Consider the following 15,181-nt stretch of genomic DNA (forward strand, 5'->3'; position numbering starts at 1 on the left):
GGGCTTGAAGGAACTCGGAGAAGCCAAGAGATAGAGATGAGGAAGAAGAGAGTTCCAGATATCAGACACAGTCAGTAAAGATATTCAGATGGAGTGTCTTGTGTGAGAAATAGTATGGAGGCCAGCGTCCCTGGCATTTAAAGAATATTTGTGGAGAAATCCCTATGTGTTTTAACAATAGAGTATACAGAAGTATGACATAGGCCTTGATCTTGAAGAGCTCACATCCCAAATAATCACAGAACATGATCACATGGCATGTGATCAAATAAGAGAATACAATAGTTACATAAGGCATAATAGCTGTTCAGAGAAGGAATAGTATGAGCTAAGAATATTTGTTAAAAAAAAAAGGTTTTATTATTCCCTTTTTAAAATATCAGTCATTTACCAATATATGTGCCCCCACTAAAACAAAAAACAAACAAAATGTAACATTAATTGCCTAGCCTCCATTGCCTAAAAGCCAGGTATATTACATTTCACTCCCCACCCCCTCATTTCCTGTCCCATCTCAGATTCAGAGTTGGGGGGGGGGTCTAGGCTCTCTATCATTGGCTTTAGTCCCAGAGTTGGGGGGGGTCTAGGCTCTCTATCATTGGCTTTAGTCCCAGAGTTGGGGGGGGTCTAGGCTCTCTATCATTGGCTTAGTCCCCCGATGGTGTTCCCTTAATTGTAGGAGGGGGTTTCCCTTGTACCCCAGTTCCATTTGACTTAACAGCCAGATTAGCTTTCACTAAGGAATATTCACGTCAAAGGTACAGTAACATCTACAAAGATACTCCCCAATATGTGAAACATAATCTCCTTCCTCTATCATCAGCATCACTTCATATTCTGGAGAGGGGAGCCTTGGAGGATGCGGATGACAGCTTCTCTCAGTTCCTTTATAGTACAGTCCCAAGTTCCAAGTCCAAAAGCCCCCTTGGGCTTGAGTCCCAGGCACCTTGGGTTCTCAAGGCTTCCCTGCTAGGTTGGCTGGCTGCAAAATACAGCCTGGAATCCTGTCTCTGAGGTCACCATGAGTCGATGATTCAGGCTCCCAGTGGGGAGTCTACCTTCTGCACTTGACACTGAGGACAAACGAAACTGAAGAAGGCAAATATCCCAAGCCAGTTTCTCAGGGCAAACCTTCACCCCTTCTGGAAACCTAGCAAGAAATGAACACACAGTAAAGAGCAGTCTGGCAGTTTTAAAGACACAGCCTATTCTGACTATGCAGCCAACTGAAGGAGGGTACTCCCATACAAGTGGTAGTGGAATAAAGAATATCTTCTCCCAGAAGCTGGTGCTTCCATTTTAGGTGACTTGAGTATGTTCCGGCTTGTTATACCCCATTTGAAATATGACATCTCTGGCAAATAGGCAGGGGTAGGTACATTTTTTTTTTTGTCTAGGCAATGGGGTTAAGTGACTTGCCCAGGGTCACATAGCTAGTAAGTGTTATGTGTCTGAGTCTGAATTTGAACTCAGGTCCTCCTCAATCCAGGGCCAGTGCTCTATCTATTGCACCACCTAGCTGCCCCATAGGTAGGTACATTTTGAACATGATCCTTGTCCCTAGTTCTGAACAGTTCTCTGGGGAGGCATAAGCAGTATCTTTTCACTTGCTTCCTTTAGTTTCATATAGTAAAGTCTCAAAATGGCCAGTGATGCACAATTATATACAATCCCACATGTAAATATGTAAATCACAATTATACACATATACAAAGTTTTGCAGATTCAACAAAATAAGGAACATTTCACAAAGCTTACCAAATATTTCTGCTTGTTCAACTTTAGTCTTACAGAGCTTTTCTCAACTCATAAATGAAAGAAAGAACAAAGACAAAGAAAACTGGCTTCTCCTCTTGGACAGAAACCTAGTCCACACTGAGCTTTCCAAACATGGAGCTCGATCTGCAGGGATTTGGAACCTGGCATCAACTAAGTGTTACCTCCATTTCACAAGAGAAAATGGTTCTAGGAAGAAACTCTTCCGTGATTCCCTCTGTGCATAAGGCCATCCAAACGAGGTCTGATAAGTGTCCCTTTCAATACATGGCACATTGGAATTGTCCAGGGATCCCATTATACCATAAGTGATTCCCATAGACATCTAGGCAAATTTATTTTGGGTCCTTATTCCAAAGGGCAGATGAAATTCCCTCACAGATCCCTGATAGTATAGGAGTAAGCCAACTGGAATCATCTACTCAAATAGACATGAAGACTAGTGGGTCCAATTAGAGAAGAAACTAAGAATGCCAGCTACCTATGGATTTTACAGGCATTCTTACCCTTACAAGTTGTAGGGCATTTTGCTCTCACAAAAGGCAGTCTCGGTGCTGTTTAAATGCAAAAAAACAATATGAACATTTCTAATAGATAGTAGCAATCCACTGATTCCAGATTTGTCACATTAAACTTAATAACAATACTTTATATATGATTCAATAACATTTCAATAATACAGAAAGTATTAGTATTTAGACAATCAACTAATCAATAAATGAAAAGTTTACAAAATTAAATCAATAGATCTGAAAATACACACTGAGAAAAAAAATCAACCATCGATTTACAGCCAAAAAAATATAAAATGCCAATTTCTTTAAGATCAAAAAGACTTAAGGTACCTAAAATTAAAAGTCCTGGGCAGAGAATCTTTCTAGGGGGCTACAAAAATGTGAGGGACCCAATTTTATCTCAGACAAACCCTGACATGTAACAATTATTACTCTGGCCTTCACTGCCTGAAGGCCAAGTATGTTACATTCCCCTCCCACACCCGATCCCAGGTTCTCAGGTACCTTAAGGGAGTTTTGTTTTGGGAGGGGTCTAGGTTCTCTACCACTGGCTTTAGCCTCCTCTGATGGTGATCCCTCAATTGTAAGAGGGGGCTCCCTTGTACCCCAATTTTATTTAACTTATTAACAGCTAGATTGGCTTTTACAAAGGAACGTTCACTTCAAAGGTATAATGACAAATATACAAACATACTCCCCAACATGAAGGGCATAATCCCCCCACTCTACCATCAGTACCACTTCACGCTCTAGAGAAGACAGTCTTGGAGGATGAGGTTCACAGCTTATCTCAGTTTCTATTTTGCATAATCCCAAGTTCCAAGTCCAAAGTTCCCCTTGAGTCCCAGGCACCTTGGGTTCTCAGGGCTTCCCTGCCAGGTTGGCTGGCTGCAAAATCCAGCCTGGAATCCTGTCTCTGTGGTCACCATGAGTCAATGATTCAGGGTCCAGTGGGGAGTCTACCTTCTGCACCTGAAACTGAGAAGGAAAAATGAAACAGAACAAGGCAAACACAACTGAGCCCATTCCTTAGGACCACAGGAGAACAAGGGAAGGGAGCCCTTCTCCCTTCACCAATTCAGTTTGTGGCACCTGCACTGTGGGTGAACCTCACCTTCTCTGGACAACCAGCAGGATAAGAGCACATAGGAAAGAGAGCCCAGGAAAGACAGTGAGACTTTCCCAGTCTGGCAGTTTTACAGACAGTCTGTTCTGGCTAGATAGCCAGTCAAAAGAGGATACTCCCACACAAGTGGAAGAGGAATGAAGAATGTCTTCTCTCAGAAGCTAGTCCCTCTATCTTAAGTGATCTGGGCATGCTCCAACACTCTGTAACATAAAAGACAACAACCTGCCCCTTCCCCAACAACAACAACAGCAATAACTAGGAGCTCACTTAAACAAAACTAGTTCAGCAAAATTCACCAACAAAAGCAATGATCTCCCACAATAAGTTAAGTATTTTGTAGTTGCAGTCCCCCATGGAAGTGTTTTATCGTCTATCCTTTGGAACCAAGACTGCTCATTGCATTTGAGCTGACATCTTTTGGTGATGTTTTCATTTATGTTACCGTAGTCACTGTGATATTGTTTCCTGGTTCTGACTTCTTTAGGATTCACATAGGCCTTAGATGTTTTTCTGAATAGTTTTTTGAATACTGTAATGAATTCATCATTCTTTAAGAGCAAAATATTATCCCATTACATTCACATATCCACAATATTTTCAGCAATTCCGCAACCGACGTGCAATAACTTTATTTAATTTGCCACTACAAAATGTGCTACTATGACTATTTTGATATATGTGGGATCTTTCTATTTATGTCTTTGACCTCCTTGAGAATTAGATTTTTAGAACAAAGGGTATGAAGAGTTTACTGGATTTTCTTGTATAATTCCAAATTTTTTTAAAAAAAGTATTTTATTTTAAATATTAATATTTATAGAAAAAGAGAAAAACAAAACCATTTTAATGAATATGTGTAGTCAAGCAAAATAAATTCCTACACTGGCAATGTCCAGAACTGTGTTTTACTCTACATTTTGAGTCCATCACCTCTCGGTCAGGAGGTAGATAACATGCTGCATCATCTGTTCTTTGGAATCATGTTTCATCAGAATTTTCAAGTCTTTCAAAGTTGTCTCTATGTTGTTATTGTATAATCATTCTCCTGGTTCTGTTTACTTCACTCTGCATTAGTTCATACAAGTCTTCCCAGCTTCTCTGAAATCACTCCTTTTGTTATTTCTCCTGGCACAATATTTTATTACATTCATATGCCAAAATTTTTCAGCCATTCCCTAACTGATGGACAGGCTCCATCCCTCCCTGCCCTCCCCACTAAAGATGACGGAATCAATTCTCAGCTCTTTCAATAGTGTATTACTGATTCTATATTCCTACAGGTTCTCCAATATTTGCTATTTCTGATCTCAATATTTTTGCCAATGGAATGCTTTCATAGGATTTAGAGTTGGAAGAGGCCTTAAAGATCATCTAGTCCAATAATTTCATCTTAGAGGTAGAGAACCTGAGATCCAGAGATATTTAGAAAGTTCTATAAATAGTAAGTAGCAAAGGGAGTATTTGAACCAAGGACTTTAAATAAATAAATAATGCTTTTTTCAGCTATACTACAAAACTTCAAGAAGGGAGACAGGATCTATATATTGAAAGATGGGTAAAATTATCATTAAATTATTTGACAAATAGCTCCCAGTTCCTTAATCCTTCAAACAAAGATCCATAATTTCTTCATTCTACTTGGTTGATGTATGTTAATTATTAACCACTTATTCATTTCCAGTCTCCAGTCCCAAATCTCTTCTTCCCTCTCCATGGAAAGAAAAAATAAATATGTTTTTGAAACTCCTCATTTTGGGCAACCTATTAATGTGAAATTTACTGAGTTCCATTCCTTGATGATATTTCCAGAGTAGCACCGATCATCATAATAGAAACATGAACCCTTAGTTTGTCCAACCCAATTTTGTAGTTTTTCTGCCCAGGAAGTAATATTAGAATATGAAATATTACAGATGAAAGAGACCTTAGAGAAGACTTCATCCAAAGCCCTCATATTACATCAAAAGAGAATAAACAGGACCTCAAAAGGGATGGTTAATTAATGCTATTTTGCTTTCTGATTTTTCTCAATATGAAAAGGAGAATTGATTAAACTTTCCTACCCACTTACTTCCTACTGTTAGCAACAAATATCTTTTTATTTTATTATCATTTTTTTTTGAGCAAGGCAATGGGGTAAAGTGACTTGCCCAGGGTCACACAGCTAGTAAGTGTCAAAGGCCAGATTTGAACTCAGGTCTTCCTAAATCCAGGGCCAGTGCTTTATCTACTGCACTATCCAGGTGCCCCTAGCAAATGTCTTTTTAAATGAGAGGTTTGTGACAAATCAGTGCCAATGCTAGGAAAGGAAAAGTACAGTCCAAGAACAAAATCAGATTTATGAAAGGATGTTCTTTGCAGTCAATTGAGACATCAGGAGGGATGAAAATGGATGATGCTGTCAGTTTTCAGGTCTATGTCTAAAGTTTGGTCTCCATTAGCTGTCTGCGTAACTGCTTGAAATTGCAGATCAGCTCGTAGGACTGCTGGTGAAGAAAAGGAAGCCAGCAACAAAGATGGCTCCTTAGCTTCCCCTTTTTATACAGAAAGGTCCAATTTCTGATGTGTGTTTTATAAATTTGCCTTTGATCCAGGGGGTTGTAGAACAGAGGTTGGTAGGAAAGCAAGGTATTTTATGTTACTTTTGCTCCCAGATCTTTGAATACTGTAACTGGTTGAAGGGTTAAGAAAGAAAGGCTGGCTTATCCCAGGGTTGCCTTTGTCAATTTATTGGGTCTGTTCTCACAGAGAGAGGCTCTTATTGCCTCTGAGAAACTTCCCCAGTGAACAGAGGCTCACCCTCCTACATAGGCAACTATTAGTTTCTAGGGACTTCGTAACAAAACAAAGAACAAATGTCCTTTTAGGTTTGTTTACGATCTGAATTTATAACTTAACTATTAACTTTTGAGTCACTCTCTAGACTCTAAAAAGTTGGGGCTGTTAAGCTAGGATCATGAATAGATTTTAGTGAATCTGTGAATTTGGCTGGATTGAAATTATTTTTTTTTCATCAACCTCTAATTGAATTCCTTCAGCTATGAATATAGGTAACAAAACATTATTCTGAGAAGGGATACATAGGCTTTATCACACTGCCAAAAAAAGTTCCATGTCACACAAAACAGTTAAGAATACTTTTTCTGAAGCATTCAATGGTGGGTAGGGGTGGGGAGTGGTAAACAAGTGAACTCTTAATCTGGGTTTTTGTTTAATGCCTCATACATAGGGGGTGTGTTACACATCAAAATTAGGTGGGCCTAAACATAAAGGGAAAACTAACATGCTGGACAACAGAATCTCCATCCAAAGACATCTTGGCTGGCCAGAATAAGCAAAATCTAATAAAAGATGAAATTTAATAAGATTAAAGACTGAAACTGGGTTTTAAAAAATCCAGTTATACAAATACAGGCTAGAGAAGACATGCCCAGATCACATGGAAATTGCCTGTGAGTTTTAGTGGACTGCAACCACAATATGAATAAACAGTGAGATATGGTAGTACCCCCTCCCCCAACTGATGTTAGAATGCATAAGTAGAAGCAATATCCATGCGCAAGTACTGTTTCATTGCTACAGGGATTAATTTTCTCTAGGAAACAAAGCTGTCCCTGGGACCTGACTGACCTCTGCCTCACTTGAAGTAGCTTCCTGGTGACCTAACAGCATAAAAATTCCCACCCAAATGGATTCAACATCACTCTGACTTGGTAGATATCTGAAGACCACTCAAATTGATCATAACTTGTCCTATTGACCCGACATCTTTCCACATGAAGATGGGGGAGGGAAGGGGGTCTACATCCAGAGAAGTTAAATGCCATTATATCCTTGTTATTGGTCTTGTTGTGTTAGGGCAAAGTAAAGTACCATTATTAACTTATCAATGACTTGTGAGTGGCTTCATTTTGTCCCAACATGAAATTTGATCTAACAGGGTGCTGGTGTTAGGCTTACCCCTAAGAGTCGAGAATAAGGAGATGATTGTCTTTGATGCCTTTTACCCCAGTCAGACCACATCTAAATAACCTTGTATTCAGTTCTGCATACTACATTTTTTTGGAGACTAGGTCTCCCTATCTAGTCCAGGTTGGAAATGCAGCCACCACTACTGGGGCTAATCTCATTATTTATTGCTATAGAAGCTTTGACTAACTTCATTTCTGGCCTGGCACAAGAAGCCTGGTGCCTTCCTGCTCCTGGGGCTTCCTATATTAGTGCTGGATGTAGTGTTGACACACAGTCAACTTAGCTTAGATGTCCTGGGCTTATGCAATCTACCATCCTCAGCCTCCCCAAGTAGCAGGGATCTTACAGGCATGCACCACCATATGGCTAGATACCATATTTTAATAAGTATGTTCAGAAGATGTTAAGTAGATTAGAAACTGTACCCTTAAGAGAATCAATTGAAGTAACAGAGGATGCTTAGTTTGGAAAAGAGATGACATAATTATCTTCAAGTCTTATTAGTAAGATTATCTTGGGGAAGAGTGATTAGGTATATTCTGCTTGACCCTATGGGTAAAACTAGGAGTGCATAATATTTAGAATGATCCAAAAATGGGATGAGCAAAAGGCAGGTAATTACTTGTAAGTAATGAATCACTGAATGAATCAACAAGCATCTATTAAGTGCCCATTATGTGCCAGGCACTGATCTGGGTACCAGGAATACAAAGACAAAAGCAAAACAGTCCCTACCCTCAAGGAGCTTATATTTTAATAGGGGAGACAACATATACAAATGCAAGTATATATGAGATAGATACCACATAGGTACAAGCTAACCTGAGTAGAGGGAGAAGGGGACAATCAGGAAAGGCTTCCTGGAGAAGATAGCACTGAGATGAGTCTTAAGGAAACCAGGAATTGAAAGGTGGAGGTAAAGACAGAGAGCATTTCAGGTATGTAGGCTAGCTAGTACAAAGGCATGGAGATTGAAGATGGACTATACTGTGTGACAAAGGCCAATACAGCTGGCCCATAGAGTATATGGAAGAAGAAGGCTGCTAAGGTACAAAGAGGCCAGGTTGTGAAGAGGTATTTTTTATTGTAACAAATATGCATAGTCAAAACAAATTCCTTTATAGGCCATGTCCAAAAAATATATGTCTTAATCTAAATTCTGAGTCTATCACTCTGTCAAGAGGTGGGCACCATGTTTTTGTTATGAGTCTTCTGGAATGTTGGTTGGTCACTGAGTTGATCAGAGTTCTTAAATATGAAGAGCTTTCAATGTCAAGTAGAAGATTTTATATTTGATCCTATTGAGATTCCCCTCCAGTGAGCCACTGGAGTTTACTGAGTAAGTAGGTGAGTGACATGATAGATTGGAGTAGGGAGAGACTTGAGACAGGGAAACCAATCATGAAGCTATTTTGGTATTTCAGGCAAAAGGTGATGAGGGCATGAGTTAGAAGAATAGTTTTGTGAATAGAAAGAAAGGGATAAATGCTAAAGACATGTTATGGAGATAGAAAGGACAAGGTTTGGCACCTGATTGGATATGCAGGATCTGTGAGTAAAAAGTTGAAGATGACAATGAAGATGAAAACCTGGGTGACTAGAAGGATAGTGAAACCTTCTGATAGGATTCCTAGTTATCAGGGTTTCCCCTCCTCTTACCAGGCTTAGTTTTTTCCCTGAAATCTGACAAAGCTGTCTGAGACTTGATTGGCCTAGGGCGACTAAGGCTAAGATATGGCTTCCTGGTGGACTCCGGCCACATTGAAGTGGATTTCTTATTGCTTAAGAAAATAAAAAGGTCTACCCACATGGAGTTGGGGCCATTTAGACTTGGAGGATATCCCAAGACTGTGTGAGTTGCCAGTGTCTTCCCTACTGTGTTTCCATATGGAGGCAAAGGGCATTCGTGTCTATCTAAGCTAAGCACTACAGCGTCCTTGCTAAATATCCTTTCTATGATATGGCTAAGGAAATCTCCTTTGCTTAATCATTTAATGACTTACAAGTGCCCCATTTTATTCCACTTAAAATAACAGTTTGTCAGCTTGAGTCAGGCACACCCATTATATATTAAAACAGTAATAGGGAAATTCAGAGGCAGGGCAGACTTTTGAGGAAAGACATCAAGTTCTGCTTAAGATATGCTGCATTTGAGATAACTTTGGGACATTTGATTTGGAATGTACAATAGGTAGGTAGTGATGTAGACTACATCTCAAGAGAAAAATGGACTAGATATTTTGATCTTGAATCATTTGCAGAGAGATGAAAACTGACCCATGGGAGTTGATTAGAGGTCAAGAAATAAAAAGAGAAGAAGGTCCTAGAAAACTAACAAGGAGACTGAGAAAAATGGTAAGCCAGTTTGGAGAAGAATGAAGAGAGCAGCATCAGGAAAACCCAGAAAAGAAATCATATGTTATATGATTTCAAAGGTCAATGATATCAGATGATGCAGAGGTCAAGAGGACTGAGAAAAGGCCATTAGATTTAACAGGTAAAATCTTATCACAGGTTGTTTTTTGACTAATTGCTGAGGACAGACAATTAGCTTGTCTCTTTTTAACCCCTTTTGCTCCTTGGCAAAAAGGAACCAGGAAGTAAATTGTCAGGCAGTTAAATGGGAAATGGCAGCTGTGTTAAACTCCAAGTGAGCTCTAATTGCCCTTGTAATCTCACCTAACATGCCTTTTGCTTCTGTTTCTCAGCTTCTAGAATTCTCTAGCTAGTCCCCTCTGCTGCCTGTGACGAGTACAGGGGATAAGGGAGTAATAACGCCTTGACTTCCCATCAGTCTGTTATGGCAACTCACTTTTTTGTCCCTCCAAGTGGGTAGACAAGATTGATCCTAGTGCTCATCTCCACCCCAGCATCATTTTCCCACATTAAGTTAAATGTCATTACTGCTTGGGAATTCTGAGTAGGATCGGTTGGTTAGACACCAGAATTTCCTGAACGTCACATTATTGTGGCAGCACCAAGGGAACAGTAAACTGAGGTAGGCTCCAGTTTGTATGCCTGATTCTCCCTACCTCATCCTCATCTCTCACTCTTTTACCCCTCTCCGTTCTCTTGACTACTCTCCTGATTTACAAAATAAAGGAAAGCAAAATATGGCCACTTTTAAAGGATTTAGATGAAAAGTACTTACAAAAAAAGATAACCCCACACAAATAAGATATGTAGTCCCTTGTGTCCTGTTGGCTGACCTGGCTCCAGGTGGCAACTTTTAAATTATAAGAGGATAGGAAATTCAGAGGATCAGGAAAAAAGCTGCTATCACTTCATATACAAATGGTGACTGAACTTTTTAACCAATACATAGGGAACTAGGCCAATGGAGGAATGCTGAGTAGTACCTTCTTCAGGGCCTTCTTGAATAGGAGGCATGCAGATGGGAAGGGTAATAGTGAGGGTGTGAAGGTAGTGCTTTTTTACCTACTTCTGACTGGCTGAGACTTTAGCACAGGTTATGAAAGGAAGGACAAAGGTATAATGCTATGTCAAGGTTAAATTCAACAAATATTTATTGAGCGCTTAGCGTGTGCAACACACTGAACGAGGTGACGGGAACCCAGAGACAAAACTGAAAACTTCCCTGACTTGAGGAGCTTCTTTTTCATGCGCCTTCACATCTCCTTTTCTCACAGTGCATCTCACTACCTGGGTACTTAAAACATTTATGGACTGAGTGAGATTCACACATTTTTAGGACATGTTCCTGCGTTGGTGTACTGTCATCCCAAATAGCTCCTGTCACCAGAAGGGACGGGATTTCATGGAATTCTTAGTTTACCACTCTCGGTTGTGCCTCAGCCACTTTAATACCCAGTCTCTAAAAGTTTAACCAGATCTTTTGAAACTGTTCTGTTTAATCAAGAATTCTTAGTGGGGTAGGGGTGGAACAAATCTTCAGAAATCCCAATGATAATTTTATAGAGCTATAGTAAACTACTCATTACAATTCTAATATTTTGCTACCTCCCCCCCATTTTGGAATTCATTTATGGCTTGTTCAATTTCTTTTCTGAGGGTGGACTTTTAAAATTCTTTATTTCTTATTCCGTTAGTCTGGGTATTTTATAGTTTTACAAATATTACTCCATTTAATTTGTCATGTTGTTGGCATATAATTGGGTAAAATATTTCTAATAATTCCCTTTATTTCTTCATCTATTGTTAATTTTCCTTTTTGATAATTTGGTCAGTCTCTCTCTTTCCCTTTTCCTTCCTCCCTCTCAAATTAGCTAATAGTTTGTCTATTTTATTAGTCTTTAAAAAAAAAAGTAGCTCCTACTTTTATTTCTGAAGTCACTGGGGTTTTTTTATCTTTGTTTTTTTAATTTTCTTTCTTCTTTGATTCAGCGCATACAAACTCTGGAGCTAATCTCCCAAACCTCCCTTCTAACTAGAAGGTCAGGTTCCCAGAATAAGTTTCATACTTGTCCCTCAGATCTGAGGGCAGCCTTGAGGGGTTGGAGGCAGAGTGTTTAGTTCTATAGCTCAGGAACTCCCCACAGTGATTTCCCCCATGATTATCACTTGGTATCAACCAGTCAGGCAGACAATTAGCTTTTAGAAAGGGCTATTTTTTAATGGCACTATAATAAGAATAGTAGGCACAAAACATTCCCCTAAAAGTCTGTGACAATTTCCTATCAGTACATACAAATTTCAAGGGAAAGAGGGCTCAAAGTTGCAGGGCACATAGTAAAGAGCTAACTCACATTCTGAAAGTCCTTTTGCTAGAGTCTTCACAATGTTCCCCTTAGGAATGGTGTAGTTTTCCTGGTTTTTGTTTTTCCTTGCTGGACTCATTGTTTAGCTTTGAAAATGTGACCAGTCTATCTATGGATTCTGATGCAGAAAATGTCACCAGGTGCTAATGTTCCAGAAAGACGGTAGTACGCTTAATCCTCTAACCTGCCAGAGTTTACAAGTTCCTTCTCTAACCAGGGGGAGGGTGGAGAAGGGAATGAGGTACTCCCTCTCTCTACAAGCAGTTCATTTTCAGAATTAGACTGGAATACTTCCTCCTGACCCATTCATATTTCTTGGGTTCTGAACAAGCTCCTGGTTTTATACAGTCCCCAAATGATGAAGGGGTCTTAAGTCCATTGCATATAAGAATCAGTTGAAGACATCAGGTATGTTTCACCTGAAGAAGAGAAGGATATGTTAGCTGTCTTTTAAGTATTTAAAGGGCTGTCATATGGAAGAAAGATTAGATTTGTTATCTTTGGCCCCTGAAAGCAGACCCAGGAACACTGGGTGGAAGTTGTGAAAAAGGCTTGATGTCAGGAAAACTTCCTAACAATTGGAACAACAATAAAAGTGGAATGAGCTGTCTCAAGAGGTGGTGAGTTCCTTCTTCTTGGATAACCACCTGTAAGCTATGTTAGAATTGGATTCCTTTCATGTATGTGTATGTATGGATGGAGAGTTTCTTCCAACTCTCAAATTCTTAGAGAAAAATAATCCTAACTTGCCTGGAGGAGGAATAAGGGGGGGAAGGAAAGGGACAACGGGAGAAGAAAGGATAAGATATTGCTACTACCGCCTATAAGAATATGATAGTAGTTACTACTACTCAAGTTCTCTGCTAATGTGTAGTATGAGCCTTCTGTGTTATAGTAATTCTCACGTGTAGGAAATAAATATCTGTCCCACACTTGCAGAAAAAAAGGGTACAAAATTAGAGAATAGTCACAAGTGAAGCAAATTACACTTCTGAAGACAGATCGTAAAGGGGGGATTAAAAAGAAAAAAGTTAAGAACCAGAGATTGGGCCTAACTTGGTGAAGAAGTGGGAACAGACCACTTAAATTACTAATTTACTAGTGTTGAACACATTCCTTTTCTTTCTCTACTCCTTTCTTCCTTGTAAAGAGGGAGAAAAAAGGAGAGAAAAAAAAGTTATTGATGCAATCTAGCCACTGCCCCCAGCCCCAATCTAGACACTACCCCCACCCCCAGTATCCCAACTTCCTCATATGCTTTACTAGAATAGAGGTGTGCCCATGTTTTCAACCACATCATCCATTTAGCCTGAGACAGGACCACAATAGCCAACCAATCAGAAAGCGTCACCAACAGGACACTGACCAGGATGTTTGACCATTAAATCACAGCCTAAGTGGATGCCTGTACAGTAATAGCAAAGGAATGTCCTAAGGTGAACTTATGAAGTAGAGAAGCTTATCATAACACCATTATTATACATAAATACCCCCCAAAGTGGGCTTTTCTGTATGAACTATGGGCAGCTCATGCATAGTTCCACCAAGACTAAGTCCCTCCCATATCAATAAACTCCTATATTTTAATATTCATATATTCTGTAATGATGTAATTGCACCTTTTGCCCTATACAAATCTCTACCTTGCCTTGATAACCTGCTGATTCCTTCTTGGAGCTTAGCTCACTTTCTGAGAGGTGTAATTCTCAATAAATGCCTTTGCTTGGGTTGGAGATGGTCTGAGTCTGTGGAGTCTTTTGAGACGACCCCACAACACACCTTGAACCTCAACAGTTATAATGGAGAGAAATACAAAGTTAACCATCAGAACAATAAATGCAAGTAAGATGAAGTCATCCACAAAGTAGAAGAGTTTTAGTATGATGATTAGAAAGCTGAATCTAACAGCATGTTATTTATGTTTTAAGAAACACTTGAAACATAAAGATCCAGAGTAAAATGAGAGATTGGAGCAAAATTTATTATACTTTTGGCAAATGTTTAAAAGTAGGGGTACCTATCATGATCTAGTAAAATAAATAATACTGAAATGAGATAAGCAGGGAAACTATTATGATTAAAAGCAAAGCATCTGAATACTTGAAGGAAAGGGATAAATTTTTTTTTTTGGGGGGAGGTTAGGCAATGGAGTTAAATGACTTGCCCAGGGTCACATAGCTAGTAAGTGTTATGTGTCTGAGGCCGATTTGAACTCAGGTCTTCCTGAATCCAGGCCCAGTGCTCTAACCACTGCACCACCTAGCTGCAGGAAAGGGATAAATTACAGGGGAAAAAAGGAAGCAAAACTATAACTGTAAGGATACTTCAATATGCCCCTTTAAGACACAGATAAATGTAAAAGAGAAAAGCATAATGAATCAATAAAAACATACACAGAAGACAGCCAAAGGCAGTTCAGAAAGATAGGCTGCACAGCATTGAAACTACCATATAAAATTCAAAATATACTTTATGAAGCCAAGCTGTACATACTGGAGATTCATGGTTTCTTATGCTGTCCTTTTTTCCATTCTTTGTATGAGGGAAATATTTATGTCTATCTCACAACAAATAAAAAGGAAAAATTACAAAAATAAGGGGGTTGGAGCTGATGAACCTGAATTTCCCTTCCTGTGTTAAATCTTTGATTCTTATGATTTTATGACTTTATAGGTAGTTTGGCATAAAGGAAAGAACATTGAATATCACTGAGTCTTGGATTTATATGTGCTATAAGGCTATGATCAAGTCATTTAGCCTTACAGTTTCCTTATCTACAAAATGGGGATAATCATGCCTATACTACTTACCTATTTACACTGATATGAGGAAATGTGCTATTATGTCTCATTGCTTGGGTAGGCTCTGACAATCTTCAATGGATGTGTGAATACTTCAATGTGGGTATTTCCTTCATTAGTGTAGGTTGTAACTGTCTCTTCCTCCTCCTTGTCTACCCCTAACTCTGGGTTTTGTGATGGTAAAAAGCTTGGGATAACTGAGATTGATATGTGAATTTTGGGTAAGTAAATGAACTAGTATATGAAATT

The 15,181-nt window shown here is 39.2% G+C and overlaps 1 long non-coding RNA gene across 1 annotated transcript; it reads right to left on the reverse strand.

Moving 5' to 3' along the window:
- Window positions 1-345: 345 nt before the first annotated feature.
- On the reverse strand, window positions 346-3,731 carry LOC110223656 (uncharacterized). Its single transcript, XR_013485110.1, has 2 exons — window positions 2,986-3,731; window positions 346-1,150 (listed from the first exon to the last, which is right to left on the reverse strand). It is a non-coding gene; the product is annotated as an uncharacterized LOC110223656 (long non-coding RNA).
- Between the last annotated feature and the right edge of the window lie 11,450 nt (window positions 3,732-15,181).

The sequence above is a fragment of the Phascolarctos cinereus genome, unplaced genomic scaffold, assembly GCF_003287225.1.
Source record: "Phascolarctos cinereus isolate Bilbo 61053 unplaced genomic scaffold, phaCin_HiC Scaffold_3;HRSCAF=262, whole genome shotgun sequence".
Lineage (NCBI taxonomy): Eukaryota > Metazoa > Chordata > Mammalia > Diprotodontia > Phascolarctidae > Phascolarctos > Phascolarctos cinereus.